Consider the following 17,068-nt stretch of genomic DNA (forward strand, 5'->3'; position numbering starts at 1 on the left):
CAGTCCATTAGACAAAAGATCCGAAAGGTAAAGCAAAATAGAAGAGAGATCATGTACCAGAGGATCCAAGCCTCGGTCCTGCATCCAAATGCAAAATCTCTTCCATTTAGAGGCATAGGATTTCCTAGTGCTAGGTCGTCTAGCTTCCAAAAGAACATCCAAAACTTGTTTGGGAAGGCTAGAAGAGATCAAATTCCTTTGAAGAGCCAAGCTGCCAGACAAAGGGTCTTGAGACTGGAATGTAGCAACTGACCCTGGTGCTGGGACAGAAGAGAAGGGTTCAGAGGGAGAATCCAAGGAGGCTCCAAGAACAGGTGCTTTAAAGTTGGGTACCAAAACTGTCGAGGCCAATTTGGAGCAATCAAGATGAGGAACTTGGGCTTGTCCAGTTTTATCTTTAGTAAAATCCGAGGAAGAAGAGGAAGAGGAGGGAAGGCATATCCTGAAAGGTTTCTCCAGCTGAAGGACAGGGCATCCACTTTCCAAGCTGTTTTGTGGAATGACCTGGTGCAAAAGAGAGGCAGCTGATGATTGAGATGGGATGCAAACAGATCTATCTGGGGGCATCCCCAAACTGCAGTAATCCTGTTGAATAAGTTGGTGTCTAGCATCCATTCGTGAGGATTTAAAATGTTCCTGCTCAGGCTGTCCGCTAAGAGATTCTGTTCTCCTGGTATGAATTGGGCCTGGAGTTGTAGATTCAGATTTAGAGCTGTGTCCCATAAAGTCATAGCTAGTCTGCAAAGGGGTACGAATGAGAACCCCCCTGCTTGTTTATGTACCACATGACTGTGGTGTTGTCTGTGCAAATCAAAAGAGGTCCTGGATGCAAAAGGTTCTTGAAGGCTAGAAGAGCATTTTGAACTGCCAACATTTCCTTCAGATTGATGTGCCAGTGAAGATGATCCTTTGTCCAGGTTCCCTGCTGGCAATTGTCTAGAAAATGTGCTCCCCAAGCATAATCCGAGGCGTCCGTGGTTATGATTTGAGAAGGTTGAGGAAGACGGAAAGGCTTTCCTTCATTTAACGCACACACCCTGGGCCACCAAAGGAACTCCTTCTGGAGGCAGGGAATCAGAGGACTCAGAGTGTCCAGATTGTGGTAATGCTGTGACCATACACTTTTCAGATACCATTGAAGCTTTCTCATATGAAGCCTTGCATTTGGAATCAACAGAATGCAGGAAGCCATATAGCCCAGTGCCTGCAGGAATTTCCTTGCAGTGAGCTGAGGTAGAGTTGCCAAAGTTTTGAAAATTGAAGCCAGCTGCATTTGTTTTTCTGTAGTGAGGAAGGCCCTTTGTAAGGTTGCATTTAAGAGGGCTCCCAGAAATACCATTTGTTGAGAAGGGATCAAATGTGACTTTTTTGTGTTCACTGAAAATCCCAGTAGGAGGAGAAGACGTTGAACAAAATCCAGATGTTGAAGTAAAAGATCCTTGCTGTCTGCCTGAATAAGGCAGTCGTCCAAATAGGAGTAAATCTGAATCCCCTGGAGTCTGCAATAAGCCACTACTGGTGCCAGGCACTTGGTAAAGACTCTGGGCGCAGTAGATAAACCAAAGGGCAGTACAGAGAATTGAAAGTGTCTCGAACCTGCCTTGAACCTGAGGAATTTCCTGCGTTCCTGCCTGATGGAAATGTGTAAATAAGCTTCCTTTAGATCCAATGTCACCATCCAGGCATCCTGAGAGAGCATTGGAATCAGCTGCTGCAGAGTAAGCATCTTGAATTTTGGAATTTCCAAAAAAGTGTTTAACACAGAAAGATCCAGAATAGGTCTCCATGAGCTTTGCTTTCTTGGAACCAGAAACAGTCTTGAATAAAAACCTTTTCCCATCTCTGAGAGTGGAACAGGCTCTATGGCTCTCATGGCCAGAAGAGCATCCACTTGATTTAAGGCCTCTGACCATTGATGTTTTGGCAGATCTGGCCAACCGAAAGCCCTTGGCAAGGTATGAAAGTGGAATTTGTAGCCTTTTAAAACCACGTCCAATACCCATTTGTCCTGGGTAATAGGAGTCCAATTTCTGTAAAAAAGAGAAAGTTTTCCTCCGAGAGGGGCATCCAGGTAAAGAGGTCCTGTAGCCCAACCGAGAGAGTCATTGAGTTTGCTTCCTTTGAGACTGGGATCTGTCTTCTCCCCTTCTAGGTGAAGAAGCAGTCCATTGTCTCAATCTGTAGGAGGCCTGAGCTTGGCCACGACCTCTGGAGCATCTATATCTTCCCCTTTGAGGCCTGTCAGACGTGGGAAAGGACCAATTTTTGGAGGGCCAATTCCTGGAAAATCTAGGAGGCTGAACTTGCAAGAAATCTTTCACAGTTTGCATAGATTTTGCCTTTTCTTCCATCTTTTTAATAACCTCCTCAGCCCTAGATCCAAAAAGAACATCATGCTGAACAGGGGCATCTAATAATTTAGCCTTAACCTGTTCAGGTAAACTTTGCTCACGATGCCAAGCATGTCTCCTGATAACAGTACCAGAGGCTGCGGCCCTGCAAGAAGCATCCAGAGCATCAAAACCACAATGCAAGCTATGTTTGTTCAGTTGCATGCAATACATCCTGTAGTTCCTTATCTTCTGCACATGCAAGAAGGGAGGCAAGCTTTTGCTTTAAAACAGACAAAAGAAATTGCTGATACTTAAACATATGAAACTGGCAGTTTAAAGCCCTAACAGAAAGGGTAGCAGAAGTATATACCTTTTTACCCCACCTGTCTAAGGCACGAGAATCCTTCTCAGAGGGAATAGGATTCTTAGAAGTAGCAACTTTAGCTGCCTTAGAGCCCTGAGATATAGTTTCAGGATCTGCAGAAGGATTCCTAAACAAGAACAAATGAGACTCAGGAACCCTATAAAACCTATCAGGCTTAGAGGGAGCAGGAGGCATGGAATCAGGATTCAAATTAGCCTCGGAAAAAGCATCATCCACAATGTCAAGAACAGGAGGGATAGCCAAAGGCCTATGTTGAGGAAGAAGAAGGAATTCTCTAAGCCTCTTCTTGGAAGCAGAATAATCCTGACCTTCCCAATGAAAATGTTCCCTCATCTCATGTAAGGTTTCCCCAAAAGAAAAATCTTCAGGCGGAGAGGCAGAGGGCAAGGAGTCCTCAGCATCCGAATCCTCATAAGGAGGAAAAGAATATTCCTGATCAGAGGAAGAGACAGAAGATATAGAAGCCTGGTCAGAGGAATCCATAGGAACATCCTGTCGAGGCCTTTTCTCAGGGGGGGGGGGTGAGAACCCCTAATCATAGTAAGCAAATCTTCAGCCATCCTTAACAATTGCTTCTGTGTCCTGGGAGTAGATTCAGAAGTAGCTTGAGCAGGAGCTTTGGACTTAACAGGAGTCTTTGTCTTTGCCTTTGAAATAGTGATGTGAGTAGGCCTGAATACCCCCTCAGAAGCCGGTACCTGCACAGCGGTTCCGGACCCATCCGAGGGAGCGACGTCCGAAGGTCCTGCAGCAGATAAAATAGAAGGCCTTGATGGCTCCCCATGGGAGTCCGTATCGGCCATCGGTTCAGAAGTGGCGGACGACAGGGGCTGCAAAAGCGCCTCACTGACGACAGCCGAACTGGACGCTGGCTCCAGCTGCAACGAGTCCTGTTTGGACCTCGGAGGCCTGTCCTTGCGCTTCTTTTGAATTCCGGTAGTATCCGACGACATTATATAATTGAAGCGTCTGCCAAAATAATTCAGAGTCCAGTCGTACCTACGTTTGATAGTACGAGAATTAAACCCGGCACAGAACCGACAACAAGAAATGTCGTGGTCAGGGCCTAAGCAAGGTAGACAGTAAGAGTGGAAATCTTTATGAGGTATTTGTTTCCCACACGTAATACAATTATTAACTTTTTCTGACATTGGAGGAACAAGAAAAAGATTCCCCAATGGGGTACTTAGCTTTGAGAAGAGAAGTAAGAACTTCGGACCAACAACAACCAAAAACGCTGTTCGAAAATCGCCAACCAACGACTTGCGAGCTGCTTTCCACCGAACGGCAAGAAAGACTGGAGAAGATGGCGTCGGCTAAGGGCTATGTACCAGAGCGTACTGACGTCAGGGTACTGGCTTGTACAGCCGATGCCGGACCCAGACTTTGGGATTCTGGCCGACCTCGGGCTGCCTGCCGGCAGGAGCACCCTACAGTTATGACTGCAACAGTGAAACACGATGAACATCAGGAGGCATGGCAGATGGAGAAGGGGAGTCCATCTGCTGCAGGTCATACTACCTTTTAGATGTCTGATACCAGACAATCCCATATGAAAAATTCCTTCATCTCAAGGATGGTTTCCCCAAATGAGATATCCTCCCCAGGGGAATCAGTGCCATTAGATTCTTCTTTTGGGGAGGCATAGTCCAAAGGGGAAGAAATTTGGGCTGAATAAGCCAAAGATTCATCCCTGAGGAATCCTCATCATCTAAGGAAAACCCCTCAGAAGTCCTCTTTTGAGGAGTGGAGAGAGGATTGGAAGGAGAAAAGAGAGAGAGAGATGACAACTGTCTCTGTGTCATACAGCCATTGAACAACCCTTAGGAAAAGGCCTGCCAATCGAGTGATTATTCTGGAGGAGTAGGAGAAAGGTTTTGTTTTAATTTTTTTCTTTGGGAACCTCCATTTGGTAAAAGGTGGATGGGCCTGATGTCAGCCTACACTCTACAATGTTGATAGAAACATCCTCTTGCAAAATGATGCGAGTAATGCCACTCTGGCCTTCAGGCACAATGAGCCATGGTTCCCAGCCCCACTACTCCCAAGTCAGACACTTGTGTTTCCCTTGAGGATGTGCTGGTAGGGTCCTTTATGGCCTCCATGCTGGTACCCATTAAAGGAGTGTCTACCGACTCCAGAACAGCCTCTGGGCTAACATCGGCCTTGGGAGAGATGTCCGGATCAGAAGGAGCAGCGGGTAAATCAGGTCTAGAATTCTTGGCCTTCTTAAGGGCCCAACATAGCTTCCATATCACACATGAGACATTTTAAGTGCTGATTTTCAAGGTATGGGTTAAGAGAAGCCAAGTGACTATGTAGTTCTCGGGGACAAAGGCCTTGCAAATAGAGCAGGTAGTGTGGTCATGGTCAGCACCTAGGCAAAATAAACAAAGGTCGTGAGAGTCCTTACATGGAATCTGCCTTCCACATTGACACTTGCATTTCCGTAATGAAAAGTAATGACAAAAATACATAGTAGCCAAAGACAGTGATGAAAAAAAAAAACAACGGAGCACTTATCTGAACTAAGATTTAAACCTTGTCTGACGAGTGACGACCGGAGCAGATGACTGGCAGGAGGCAGAAAAGTTCTGAGGTCTGGTACATGCTGACATCTGCTTTATACCCGACATTGCTTTATAACTAAGTGTATGTTTTGCTTCTGTGCAATATCACACGTACCTCATAGGAGCACTAGACTTTTGCATACTAGACGGATGTACAATTCAGCCGGTGGCAGACTCCCTCATGTTATGAATACTGCAGCATATGAATAGAAGGACATTCATTATAACTACTAAGATGATCAGATGCCTGTGATTTACTGTTTATTAATGTAAATCAGCAATCCTAGAAAAAGAAGGAAAAAATGTTAGACAATCATGCAGCAGGTAGACTGAATATCTCTATTATCACCTTAAGGTCTAAATTCAATTTCTAGAGGGATATTCAGGGTTTTTTATCACTCTAATTGTAGACAGAAAGCTAATATTAGCAATTTAATTTTCTGTTTTAGTCATTAATTCTGGACTGGTCATTCACAAATAACAGCTCTACCCTCTTACTAAAAATAATCAACCCTATGGAAGACGTAGTCTCAAGGTGCACAGCACATCCTCATTAAGTACAACCTCAGTTCTAGCACTAAATACCTCTGCATCTTTGCACAGCTGTCCATCAGACTGAGAAATTATTCCAAATCAAAGTACTATAAAAATCCACTCAGCTTTTCCATTTTCCAAACATCACATTAGTTACTTCCTACAAACTCTCAATTGGATCCGTACAGATCACCGTATGGCAACATAACCGAAACAGATTCGGCCGGGCATACTTGCGTGAAAGTGTTTTTCACTGAAAGGCACTTTCACGTAAGTATGCCTGTTGCAGAGATCGCACTACAGTGGGGATAAAGGAAAATTCCCTTTTCCCCACTGTAGTGCAACCTCGGAGTGAGAATATTTCAGTAGGGGGAGTGTGGGGGTCACAACCCCCCACGTGGGGGGGTGCAGGGGGGCTTGCCCCCCTGCAAAAATGTAAAAGTAATGTTTTATTTTTTTTGAAAACACACTTTAATGAAAGCGCTTTTTCCATGAAAGCGCTTTCGTTAAAGTGTGTTCGGAAATTGTGGATTCGGACTACTGAACTTTCGTTCAATAGTCCTAGATCCATTCTCAATATACAGTCTAATTACTCATTTTAATCAATCTTATTGATGTAGAAACTTAACTGTACTTGTGAACTCTTGTTTTATATTATTTAATTACCCCGCTAATTGATACTGCTAACTAGGTCACTATATAGGTTCATAGGTTCATACTAGGCTATCTGCCTGAAGGCATTTACAAGCCTAGCCCATAGTTTTGTGGCTTACGCCACCCCTTTAGTATGGGGAACTATACCCATTATTTTGCTGTGCCTCTGTTGAGCAGTGACACTGAGGTAATCCCTGGGGTATATCTGCGATCTCCCATCCATTGGTCAAGATTTCTCTTGAACAAGGCCAGCGAGGTGCTCTGCCTCACATATACCGGGATTTTATTCCACAGCATAGGGAGTCTTTGGGTGATGAATCTATCCCTCCAGCACGCCCTATTAATAGCCGTGTCGAGGTTTAAGTCTCCCGCCCTTGTGGCTCTGACGGATCTAGATTTTTTGAGGTGAAGCATATTCATCAAATCTGGGTTTGACATGGCCTTGTATGTTAGGCAAAGGTCACCTCTGAGCAAGCGTGCGACTGAATAGAGCTGGAGTTCTTTCAGTCGGGCAGCATAGGACAGATGTTTGAGACCCTTTATCCTTTTGGTGAGGAACTTTTGTGGCCTCTCCAGCTGCTGCAAGTGTCTGGTCAGATACATTCCGAATGGGGCATTGTACTCAATCACTGGTCTGATGAGTGATGAGTATAGGGAGACTATGACCTCCCTTGATCTAGATGAGAATCCCTTCATGATAAGGTGGGCAATGTAGAAGGTCTTCCTAACTACTTTAGCTACATGGGTGTCGAATGACAGACTACTATCAACCTGGGTCCCCAGGTCCCTGATAACTTCTTCTGTACTCAGTGGATTGCCACCTATTTGGTAGCTAGGGGTAACCTTGTTTTTCCCGAAGGGTCTGACTATGCATTTTTTGGCATTTAACTTTAGGCCATGGCTCTGGCACCAGTTATCCATTTCTGTGAGACCCTTCTGAAGGATATCTGTGTCAGATGTGTTTTCTACTATGGCCCAGTTTGCAGTCATCTGCAAACTTTGTCAGCCATAACCCTCCTGTGTTTGCTTGTACTTCGGAAAAGTAGATGCCAAACAAGAGTGGGCCCAGGACTGAGCCCTGTGGTACACCACTTGTGACAGGCTTTGAGTCTGACATGGCACCAGCAACTCTGACCCTGTGGGTTCTGTCACTCAGCCAGTTTGCAACCCATCTTGTGATGTATGGGTTAACATTTAAGCTGATGAGTTTTTCAATGATACCCGAGTGGGGTATTGTATCAAAGGCCTTCGCCAGATCGAGGTAGGCTGTATGGACTGCCTTTCCTCATCAATGGCTTTGGTGACTGTTTCAAAAAGTCAACCAAGTTTAGAAGGCATGATCTGCCTTTGACAAAGCCAAACTGGGATGGATCCAAAGTCTGCAAATTCCCTATGTCTTTATTTATGAGGTCCATTATGATCCTCTCCATGGCTTTGCAGATAAGGCTTGTCAAGCTAATGGGCCGGTAATTTCCAGGGTCGGTGGAGGCACCGCCTTTGTGAAGTGGGACCACAGTTGCAGTGCGCCACTCCCTGGAGTGCGTATCCAGAGGTAAGACTATGATTAAACAGCTGTCCTAGCTGTGGGTTTAATTCCTCGTTGAGTTCGTGGAGCACACAGCCGGGGACACCATCAGGTCCCATGGATGCTGTGTTTTGCTTTGGAGAGAGCAGTTCTCACTTGGGCATTGGAGATGTTTGGGGGGCTGCAATCGCTTGGTATAGATATCTCTCCTTTTGGGGGGGAGGGGGGGGGAGTTTGCACTGAACCTGTCAGCCAGTATGTTGGCAATGTCTGTAGGATCAGTAATCTTCACATCATTTTGAACTAGTTCTGAGCATATCTGGGAGTTTCCTCCCAGGTTTCTAACATAGCTAAAGAAGGCCTTATGATTGTCTTTTGAGTCTTTAGCTATTTTTCTCTCAAAATTTGCTTTGGATGATTTTATGAGAGCTCTTAGTTTTTTACTTATAGTGATCAAGGGTGTCTTACCTTTTAAGGATTTTGCTCTATCTTGTAGTAGCTTCCTCCTTTTGTTGTAGAGTTTGTTTATGGCTGGGGTCCACCAGAGTGGACGCTTGCCTTTGGTACAAAGAGTCTTTGTTTTGCTTGGGATTGTCTTATCCATGCAGTCCTGCAGGTGCTGGTAGAAGGCATTTGTAAGTGATTCAGCGGCTTGAGTACTGTTTTCCGTCGGCTCGGGGGCCTTAAAGGAGACCACACTAGTCTTTAGAAGTGTGAAGTCGGCTTTCGAGAAGTTCTTTACTGTGGTCTTTTTTATTTCAGGTGGAAGTGGGATGAGGACCTCCAGCGAGATTAGTTTGTGATCTGATCTCACCAGTGAGGGGTATACTTCCGGTGTTGAACATTGTGCTCCCATGTTCATGATGATGAGATCAAGTATGTTTTCTCCTCTTGTGGGGATGGTGACTAGTTGTTCCATGGCATTTGAGTTTATGAATTCCAGGAACTTTTGGGCTAGGGTGTTTGGGCTTGAGTAGTGTTCCCAGTCTATATTAGGGTAATTGAAGTCACCTAGTATGATGGTGTTTGGTGATACATTTATCTCCTTTAGTGTTTTCAGGAAGGCCATGTGAGGTTCCTGAGTTTGTGAGGGTGGCCTGTAACATGCTACAATTTGCAGAGCAGTCTTGCCTATGGTTAATTGCACCTGGATGGTCTCCGATGCATCGTGCGTTGCCACCAGTCTTGAGGTGTGGGTGTCTTTGATGAATATGGATACCCCCCCTCCTTTCTTGGTATTGTCCGGATTTTGGGGCCGGAACGCATGATAAGAGGTAAAACCTGATAGTGCTGGGGTGCTCTCAGGAGCCTTGAACCAGGTTTCTGTCACTGCACAGACATCGATGTTCTCCATACTGAGAAGGGCCTCGAGTACGTGCATTTTGAGATTTAGACTTCTGGCATTGAGCAGCATTACCTTTAGTTTTTTTCCTTTTTTGTGTTCTAGGGTGGTAGGTTTAGAATTTGAGCCTTGCCTAAAAAGGCACTATGGGGTGGCAAGAGCCTTTGCCAATATCCGAATCCCAGGGTGACAGGTGCAAGCCGTCCCTCATGGCAGCGTGGCTTGTCCAGCATGTCATCCCAGGCAGACAGACATTGGATCCCCTTTGAATGACACCAGAGTTTAAGCCAATTGTTAAAGCTGATCATCTTATCTCTGTATTGTGGCATCATTCTTGGTGAAGGTAGGATACTGCTCAAGGTCAGGGTCATACCTGCCTGGGCTACATAATCAGAGAGCTCCTCAATGTCTCTTTTCATGTAGTCCAAGGAGGTACGTCTCAGGTCGTTTACACCAGCGTGGACAATGACTGAGTCATATTTGTACCTGCTGTTGAGAGACCTGAGTGCTTGCGTGATGTAGCGGATTCTAGCGCCCGACAGGCAGCTTACTGTGACCTTCTCCTTACTCAGTCTGGTGAGCGGGACGTCAGTGTGTCTGACTATGGAGTCACCAATGACTAGTGTGTCTGGCATTGTGTTTGGCCTTAAGGGCTGTGACTGTTTGACACTCTGACTGTGAGGTCTATGTGTTGCAGGTGTTGTGTTCTGAGGTGGTGGTTGTTTGGGTGTCTGCTTTGGTGGCCTCTGCTGTTTTGGTAGATTTTTGATCAGAGCCGCCGAGTATGTCTTTGTGTGTTTATGTGTATGATTTGAGGTTGTGATGGTACTATGTGAGACTGGGTCTATAGTGTGTGTGGTAACCTTCCCCTCCTGACTGGTCTTGCCAGTCCTATGTTGAGAGAGCTCAGCCTCCAGTTTGGCCGTATAGTTGCATTTCTCGCATGTATTTGTGTTTTGTGGGAGGAGGAGAGGGTTGTCTGTGTACATGAGGCAATTGTAACATTGACTCAATATTCCAAGGTTCACCAGCTGAGCAGGAGAGGACACTAGCAACTGATCCCTCGACATGCTAGAAGGACTAGACAAAAAAACTTTAAAAGAGATTCCGGGGACGGAGTGACCGAGAAATGGGGGTTTGCCTTTTTGGGGTGCTATCTATAAGAGTGCCGTATCAAGGTAATAAGTACTGTAGGAGCAAGTGCTAGGTTTAACAGATAGAGAAAAGTCTACTTGGAGTCAAGTAGAGATGATCTTTTTAGGTATTAGAGAAAGTGCTAGTAACAGGGATGCTTAAAGGTAAGATTGAAAAGAATGCACTCTGCAGTGTGCACTAGAGAAGTTAGATATGAAAGTAGGTAACTTGAGTTTTACCTGTTTAAAAAGTTAAGGTTTAGTGGAGAGTTACTATTTTTAAAACAGCAAGATGGACTGAAAGGGGTGGTTACTTTTGTATTTTGGTACTATGAAATACTGTAGGATGGCCAATAAATTTAAATAATTGAAGGGGTGGGATTTCAAAAGTGATGGTTTTGTGATTACTCACATAAGCCAGTGAAAGTAGAGAGAAATGAGATATATGGTCAGATTAACATAAGAGGCGGGCAACTAGAAAGACAGTGGTATTTAACAAGACAACTTAAATGGGGGGGAGGGAGGGGAAAAATTCTGCCTGACTCAGAACAGAGAGAGCTGTGGTCTCTTTTGAAGTTTTAATATGCTGTTAAACAGAATGCAAGCAAAACACAAGGTAAAGAAAACAAACTACAGTATTCAAAATATAGAAAGGCAATACAGAAATACAAAAAATAACAGCAAACTAACCTTTCCTTCACAGCAAAGTGTAGTAGAGTCTGGATGAGCCTTTCTGGTAAAGCCTTGTCTTGTCTAACATTTATTTATATATATATATATATATATACATTTATTTATATATATATATATATATATATATTTTTTTTTTATATATATATATATATATATATATATATATATATATATATATATATATATACACATATATATTTGAAGCCCTTCTCCCAGGGCCGCCACTGAAAATGGGCATAAGTCCAGTTGGACTTTTCCCAGTCAACAAATGTCAAATAAAATAAATATGCTCACCCATCTTTTTCTACATATATATTTTTAAAATCTTTGATGTGATGTTGCAATTTATCGGAAATACTGACTTTACATACTCAGAAAATTATTGTTGGTTGCCCCTTACAAAGTCTCTCTGTAGTCCATATTTATTTCTTAACTGTCCATAGATCCATGATCCATACAATTAAAATATATTTAATCTTCATTGACTTACAGACCAGAAATAAATATTCTTGATCTGTGAGCAGACAGCTTTTGTTAAACACCCTCGCTTTCCTATGCCTCACACCTCACACACAACTGTCACTTGGTGTGGGGGGGGGGGGTCAGAGCCTGTGTAGTGTGCCTACTTTGCAGCTCTACCTGCATTTCTCTCAGTAATGCTAACTCTAACAGCTGTGTGCTGCTTACATGAACTTGGTCACGAGGGTGTTTGTTTATCTAGCTGTGTATAAGCAAGATAATATGAACTTTGTTATTACTAGGTAATGAAGCTTTAGCTTTTAAATATTTTGACAAGGTTTAAAGGGAGTGCAATGAATGACGCAAGATACATGGAAGGAATGGTGATGGGAACAGCGGGTAAGGGTCTTCACAGCAATAGCTTTCACTGAATATAGATCCTTACAAATACTATCCTCATATGCAGTACAAATGCTGTCTGTGTGGCCTAATGATTAAGGTGTTTGCCTTACAAACACAAGGTGTAGGGTTTGAGTCTCACAAGGGATAATTGGCTAGGCTTAAAGTGGCTCGCAGGGGCAGTTAGCTTAGTACTAATCTATGAACCTATGTACCCACCTAAAAATGAACTTTAGACAAACACAGCCAAAGAAAGTAAAACAAGGAAAGGCTAAACTTACATGGTCACTGATTCGCACCACTATCAGCCACGATCTGTGAGAGCTGCCTGTGCTCTGTGGCCATTTTAGATTGGTTTATGGTTTGCATACTTAACTGCTTTTTGTCTTTTGTTTTATTGCAGTTTGCTTTAATTTTCTTTTCTAGCAGATTTAAAAAAGCACTTTGTTATGGATCCTGGACATTAACTTTACTAAATCTCAGTTTTTATTGATGGTGGTGGTATCTTAGCATTATTGTACCTTCTTACCTTCATTAGTTTTACTACAGAATTCTCAACAGTATCTACATCAGACCTTGCTGCTGTCTTTGTTTTCATCTTATGTTTTTTCCTAGTAACTACTTCATACCTTGCTGGTATTAGTGTATATAGTGATCAGCCTATGAGTTACTACCCTTAACAGTGCACAACTGTGCTTTACTTTCCACATTTTTAGTACTAACCTCACATTCTTGTTATGTGCTGGGTTTTGCAGTGTCATGTCTGTACTAGTTAGTACTTTCTAGGACTTGTTACACATTACTTCAATGTTCAACAGTTACATTATTATAATAACTTTTAATACTGCTTATCAGCCAAATTACTAGTTACCTATCTGACTAAAGTTGCTATGATCACTTACAGGTTTGCCTAAATAAGCTGAAGTTTCTGACTGGCTGCCTGTTTAGTTAAATGTTCCTGTGTAGACTTTTTGCACTATGCATATTAGTCAAGTTACAGGTTGGTTAACCTGTGTTATTTTCTAATCGGCCTCACATTACATAACTAGTGGCCTGCCCCCAATTTATTGCAACTACTGAACCTTGTTTGTTGTCGATGAATGTTTACAGTACGTACCAGTTGTCTAACCAGCTGAGTTACCATTTGTCACATACTGCTATACTCTTGACTGTACTTAACAATCTCTCTGCAGCCAATGCTTTTATCAGCTTTACTGTAAAGCCTGTGCTTTTACTAGCTTACTGAAGCTAGTGTTTCAACTAGCTATATTGTAACTAGCATAATCACTGTCACTACCCAAGTACTTTTATTGTAACTTAGCCAAATTAATAAAACTGCCCTCTTAGAACTTAACCTTTCAAAAGATAACTTTTTATTCCTAATTAATCTCTATGCTCAATTGTCCTTACTCCCTGGTTATACATTAATCTATAAATAATACATTAGGAGATGTTAAATTAGTTTTGATAAAATGCCTCCTATCACAGCATTATGGATTCTCAGTCTGTTCTGGTCTTTCTTTGGCCAGCCTGCTTGCACTTAATGTGAGGCAGTGTATCAACTGCCTATCACTTGTCAGTTACTCTTTACTCTTAGCAAACACAGATGCCATTTATAAGAGGTGCAGTTACTTTCCTCCATACAGAATGCCAACAGTACAAAGTACCGGTGCGAGGTATAATTGCAGAGCTTGTAGGAACTAGTGGTTTACACTTCGATTACTACAGCTTCTAGTTCTGTTTGGCAGTTTGCACAGAGGATTAACTCATTCAAGCCTATAGCACCTTTTTTTGCATTTTTCCTGTGCATACTCATAGCTCCTTATAGCGTCTGACCTTTTTTTCCTATATGGCTTCTTTAAAAACACAACTTACTAGCTAATTGTAGGTAGTATTAGAAAGGGACAGCACTTACTAACAAAATGACACAGACTATTAATCAACAACGCCCTGCAGTACAGAAATTAATCACAATTTGCCACTTATTATTCATATTTTCATATTTGTGTTCATATTTTCGTAACTGAGAGACCTACATGTTATTGAGGGGTATGGTGTGAAATGCTGTAGTGGGAAACAAGAAAATTCCCATTCATTTATATCACACTATACTGGAGATATTACTCGTGGTTTGTTAGTAATTTTGAAAATAAAATATTTCCATATGTACCTAATACTTCAAAAACCAAATGACTTACAAACTATTTACTGTATAACATCAGGTGAAACCTTAGATATTGTTGAAGAAAACTGTCATTGATATCTGCACTGTAATTTGCACATCTTAAGAGATATTCATTGTTATTTATATGGCTAATTATACAACTAAGAATATGTTTTCATAGTTTTATAAATATGTAAAGTCAAAAATGCATCGAAAAGTAACAATTGAATACAGTCCACAAGGAAAGAATTTCGCTGTAATGGGTGATACCATTCAAGAAGAACTTCACAACTCTAGGTGCAACTATTTATTAGGTACATCAACACACTGGTTAAGCACTTTCATCTAACATAGTAAACTTCTTCAGAACACAATGTAACATTCACCTCAAGATTATATATCCCTCCTAACCAATCAAATACATTAAACAATCAAGACAATTAAAAATTAATTAGACAGTACTAGTCCATTAAAGTGCTCAGTGCTCTCATTAAAAACAAACTAAAATATGTTCTTATACAAGGAAAATCTGACTAGTGCTTAACATAAGATCTAATACAATTCCTGTACAGCTAAATTTTGATATTGTTTGCCCCTACTGAGTGTGCAGAGTGCGAACATATATGGACTGTATTCAGCTTTATAAATATCTCAATGAACATGCACTCAGAGAAGAATTTCTTGTTGTCCTCTGAAAGCTTATGCCTCGTTAACAAACATGTTATAGCAATTCATGTGTAGGTCATACAGTTTCCAAGATATGACAATGTGCGCAAGTTTAGAAAACATATAATTCTATTTTTTTGTATGTATTATAATATACTATAGTATTTATGGAAAGACTATGAATACACTATTTTCATTGTAAATACTTCCTGCAGATAACATTGGTATTTGTACAGTTTTAATACCCTTTACTGTTCACAAAATATTTGCATTTGTTTATCTTACGCTTTTTAAGTTGATTTTTTAGAAAATGCTCTGGAATGCACGTATATGTGTGTAGGCTGCAAGAGGTATACAACTGTAAACCACATAGGTATCAATGAGTTAAAGCTACTAGCTGTTAATGATCTATTTCCTGTGCTACCGGGTTTGATTCTTTTTTCAGCCTTCATTTGTCTGCTGTGTTCTTAAACAAGTCACTTAACCAGACAGTAAGTTAGGGCAAATGAGAAGTGTGACGACTAATTTAATGGTCTCCTGGACTATGTGCCTAGTAACTACATCTCAGAACCAACATATGTTGAGGTTAAGAAATCCTTACCATATCCTCATGGAAATCTCACAAGCAAGCAAGCATCAGTCACCTGCAGATAAAGTTACACCCACACTTGCATACTCACCTATCCATGCTGCACTTCCAAGCACTGCAAGATTACACCTTAAGACCCTCGAAGTCTGCTACCTCCCATGGTAAAATCACAGCTATTAGTGACTCAGTATATATGCACACAGATTCCACCTTCACCAGGCTGGAAGAGGAAAGGGGGGCATCTGCCTCTCAGGTGCCAGACATTGTAATGGATCTCTTAGACTACTGCATTCTAAATATGAATATGGCATCATGATCGTGACTAACCATGCTGGGGTGAGTAATCCTAAGTGTTCTTGAAAAACATGCAGAGATACACAAAGAAGATATTTTTGCATGTGTATGAGGCAGATAAACCTACAGACTTAAGTATCAGTCCGCCATCACCAAGATAGCAAAATAACTAGTTTTATCACATTTAAGTAACTGGTGTCATTCTAGGGATATCCAGAGTGTGACAACATGGGAGAAGATGGTTGATAAGCCAACCTATTTTGACAGAGATGGACTGCACTTCATCACTCATGACTTTTTCCTACTGACTAAAACTTTCGCAGACCTCATAGTTTTTTTTTGTTTGTTTTTTTAAGGTAAGGTCTGTCTTCTGGACACAACATTAAATTTTCAAGTTGGCCTATACCAAGGTCATATTGCTCAACACCAAAAAATTAAGAACATAAAATAATTAGAATGTTTTGTGTACTGTCATTAATTCAGTTTGCATGAATGGATCATTTTATTGAAAACTAGCAGCAAATCTAAACAAATAAACTGATTAAATAATTAAAATAAATACAAAAATAATAGTAATAATGAGCAGCTTTGGGTGAAGTCAGGGCTGAACCACAAATGTGTTTAAAATCTTAATGGTGTTTTATTTTTATGAATGATACTTTTATGAATGGCATTTTACTAATAAGCATATGCTTTCTTATTCTTTTTTGTTGTTAGGTAATTTTTTTTGAGTCCTATGTTTAGACTAATTATTTTAAGTATTCTAGTATTTTACTTCGTTAACTGTCTTACTTCATTGAGGACTTATGGTAATTAATTTAATTGAGCATGTGAATCTTGTTAGGTCATAAAGGATTTTTTTTGTGTCTTTCGGCTTTTCCTGGTTAGGGGTCGCCACAGCGGAACTCCGGTCCGCTAATGATTGGCAGTAGATTTTTACGTGCTGGCTTGCCGGGCCTAATGCACAACCTTCAATGAAGGAACACCCATTTATGCATGTCGCTACACAGAAGACGCTCTAACTGAGAATTGAACAGGCAACGTCTAACTGTGAGGCGACAACGCTACCGCAGCACCACCACCGCAGTAGGTCATAAAGGGTGGTAGTTTGTGTATTTCTTTTTGGTTCTGATGAAGTCTGGTTATTCAAACGAAAACACTTGTACTGAAGGAGAGTAGGGGCTGGGAAAATGAACAATTACCAAGAAGAATAATTATTTTTACATATCCTCTGTTGTACTCATCACAGGAAATTGATATAATATTTCTACAGCATCTGGGAAAAATGAAATGCAAGTTACCTATGACGTTAGCTAAATGGTTATCAT

The 17,068-nt window shown here is 41.6% G+C and overlaps 1 protein-coding gene across 1 annotated transcript in view; it reads right to left on the reverse strand.

The window, feature by feature from the left end:
- ENTPD2 (ectonucleoside triphosphate diphosphohydrolase 2) overlaps positions 1–17,068 on the reverse strand; it is a 1,039,348-nt gene that overhangs the window by 224,740 nt on the left and 797,540 nt on the right. The gene's annotated exons all lie outside the window — the stretch shown is intronic.

This window comes from Protopterus annectens, chromosome 16.part0 (genome assembly GCF_019279795.1).
Source record: "Protopterus annectens isolate FY-2018-M chromosome 16.part0, PAN1.0, whole genome shotgun sequence".
Classification (NCBI taxonomy): domain Eukaryota; kingdom Metazoa; phylum Chordata; order Ceratodontiformes; family Protopteridae; genus Protopterus; species Protopterus annectens.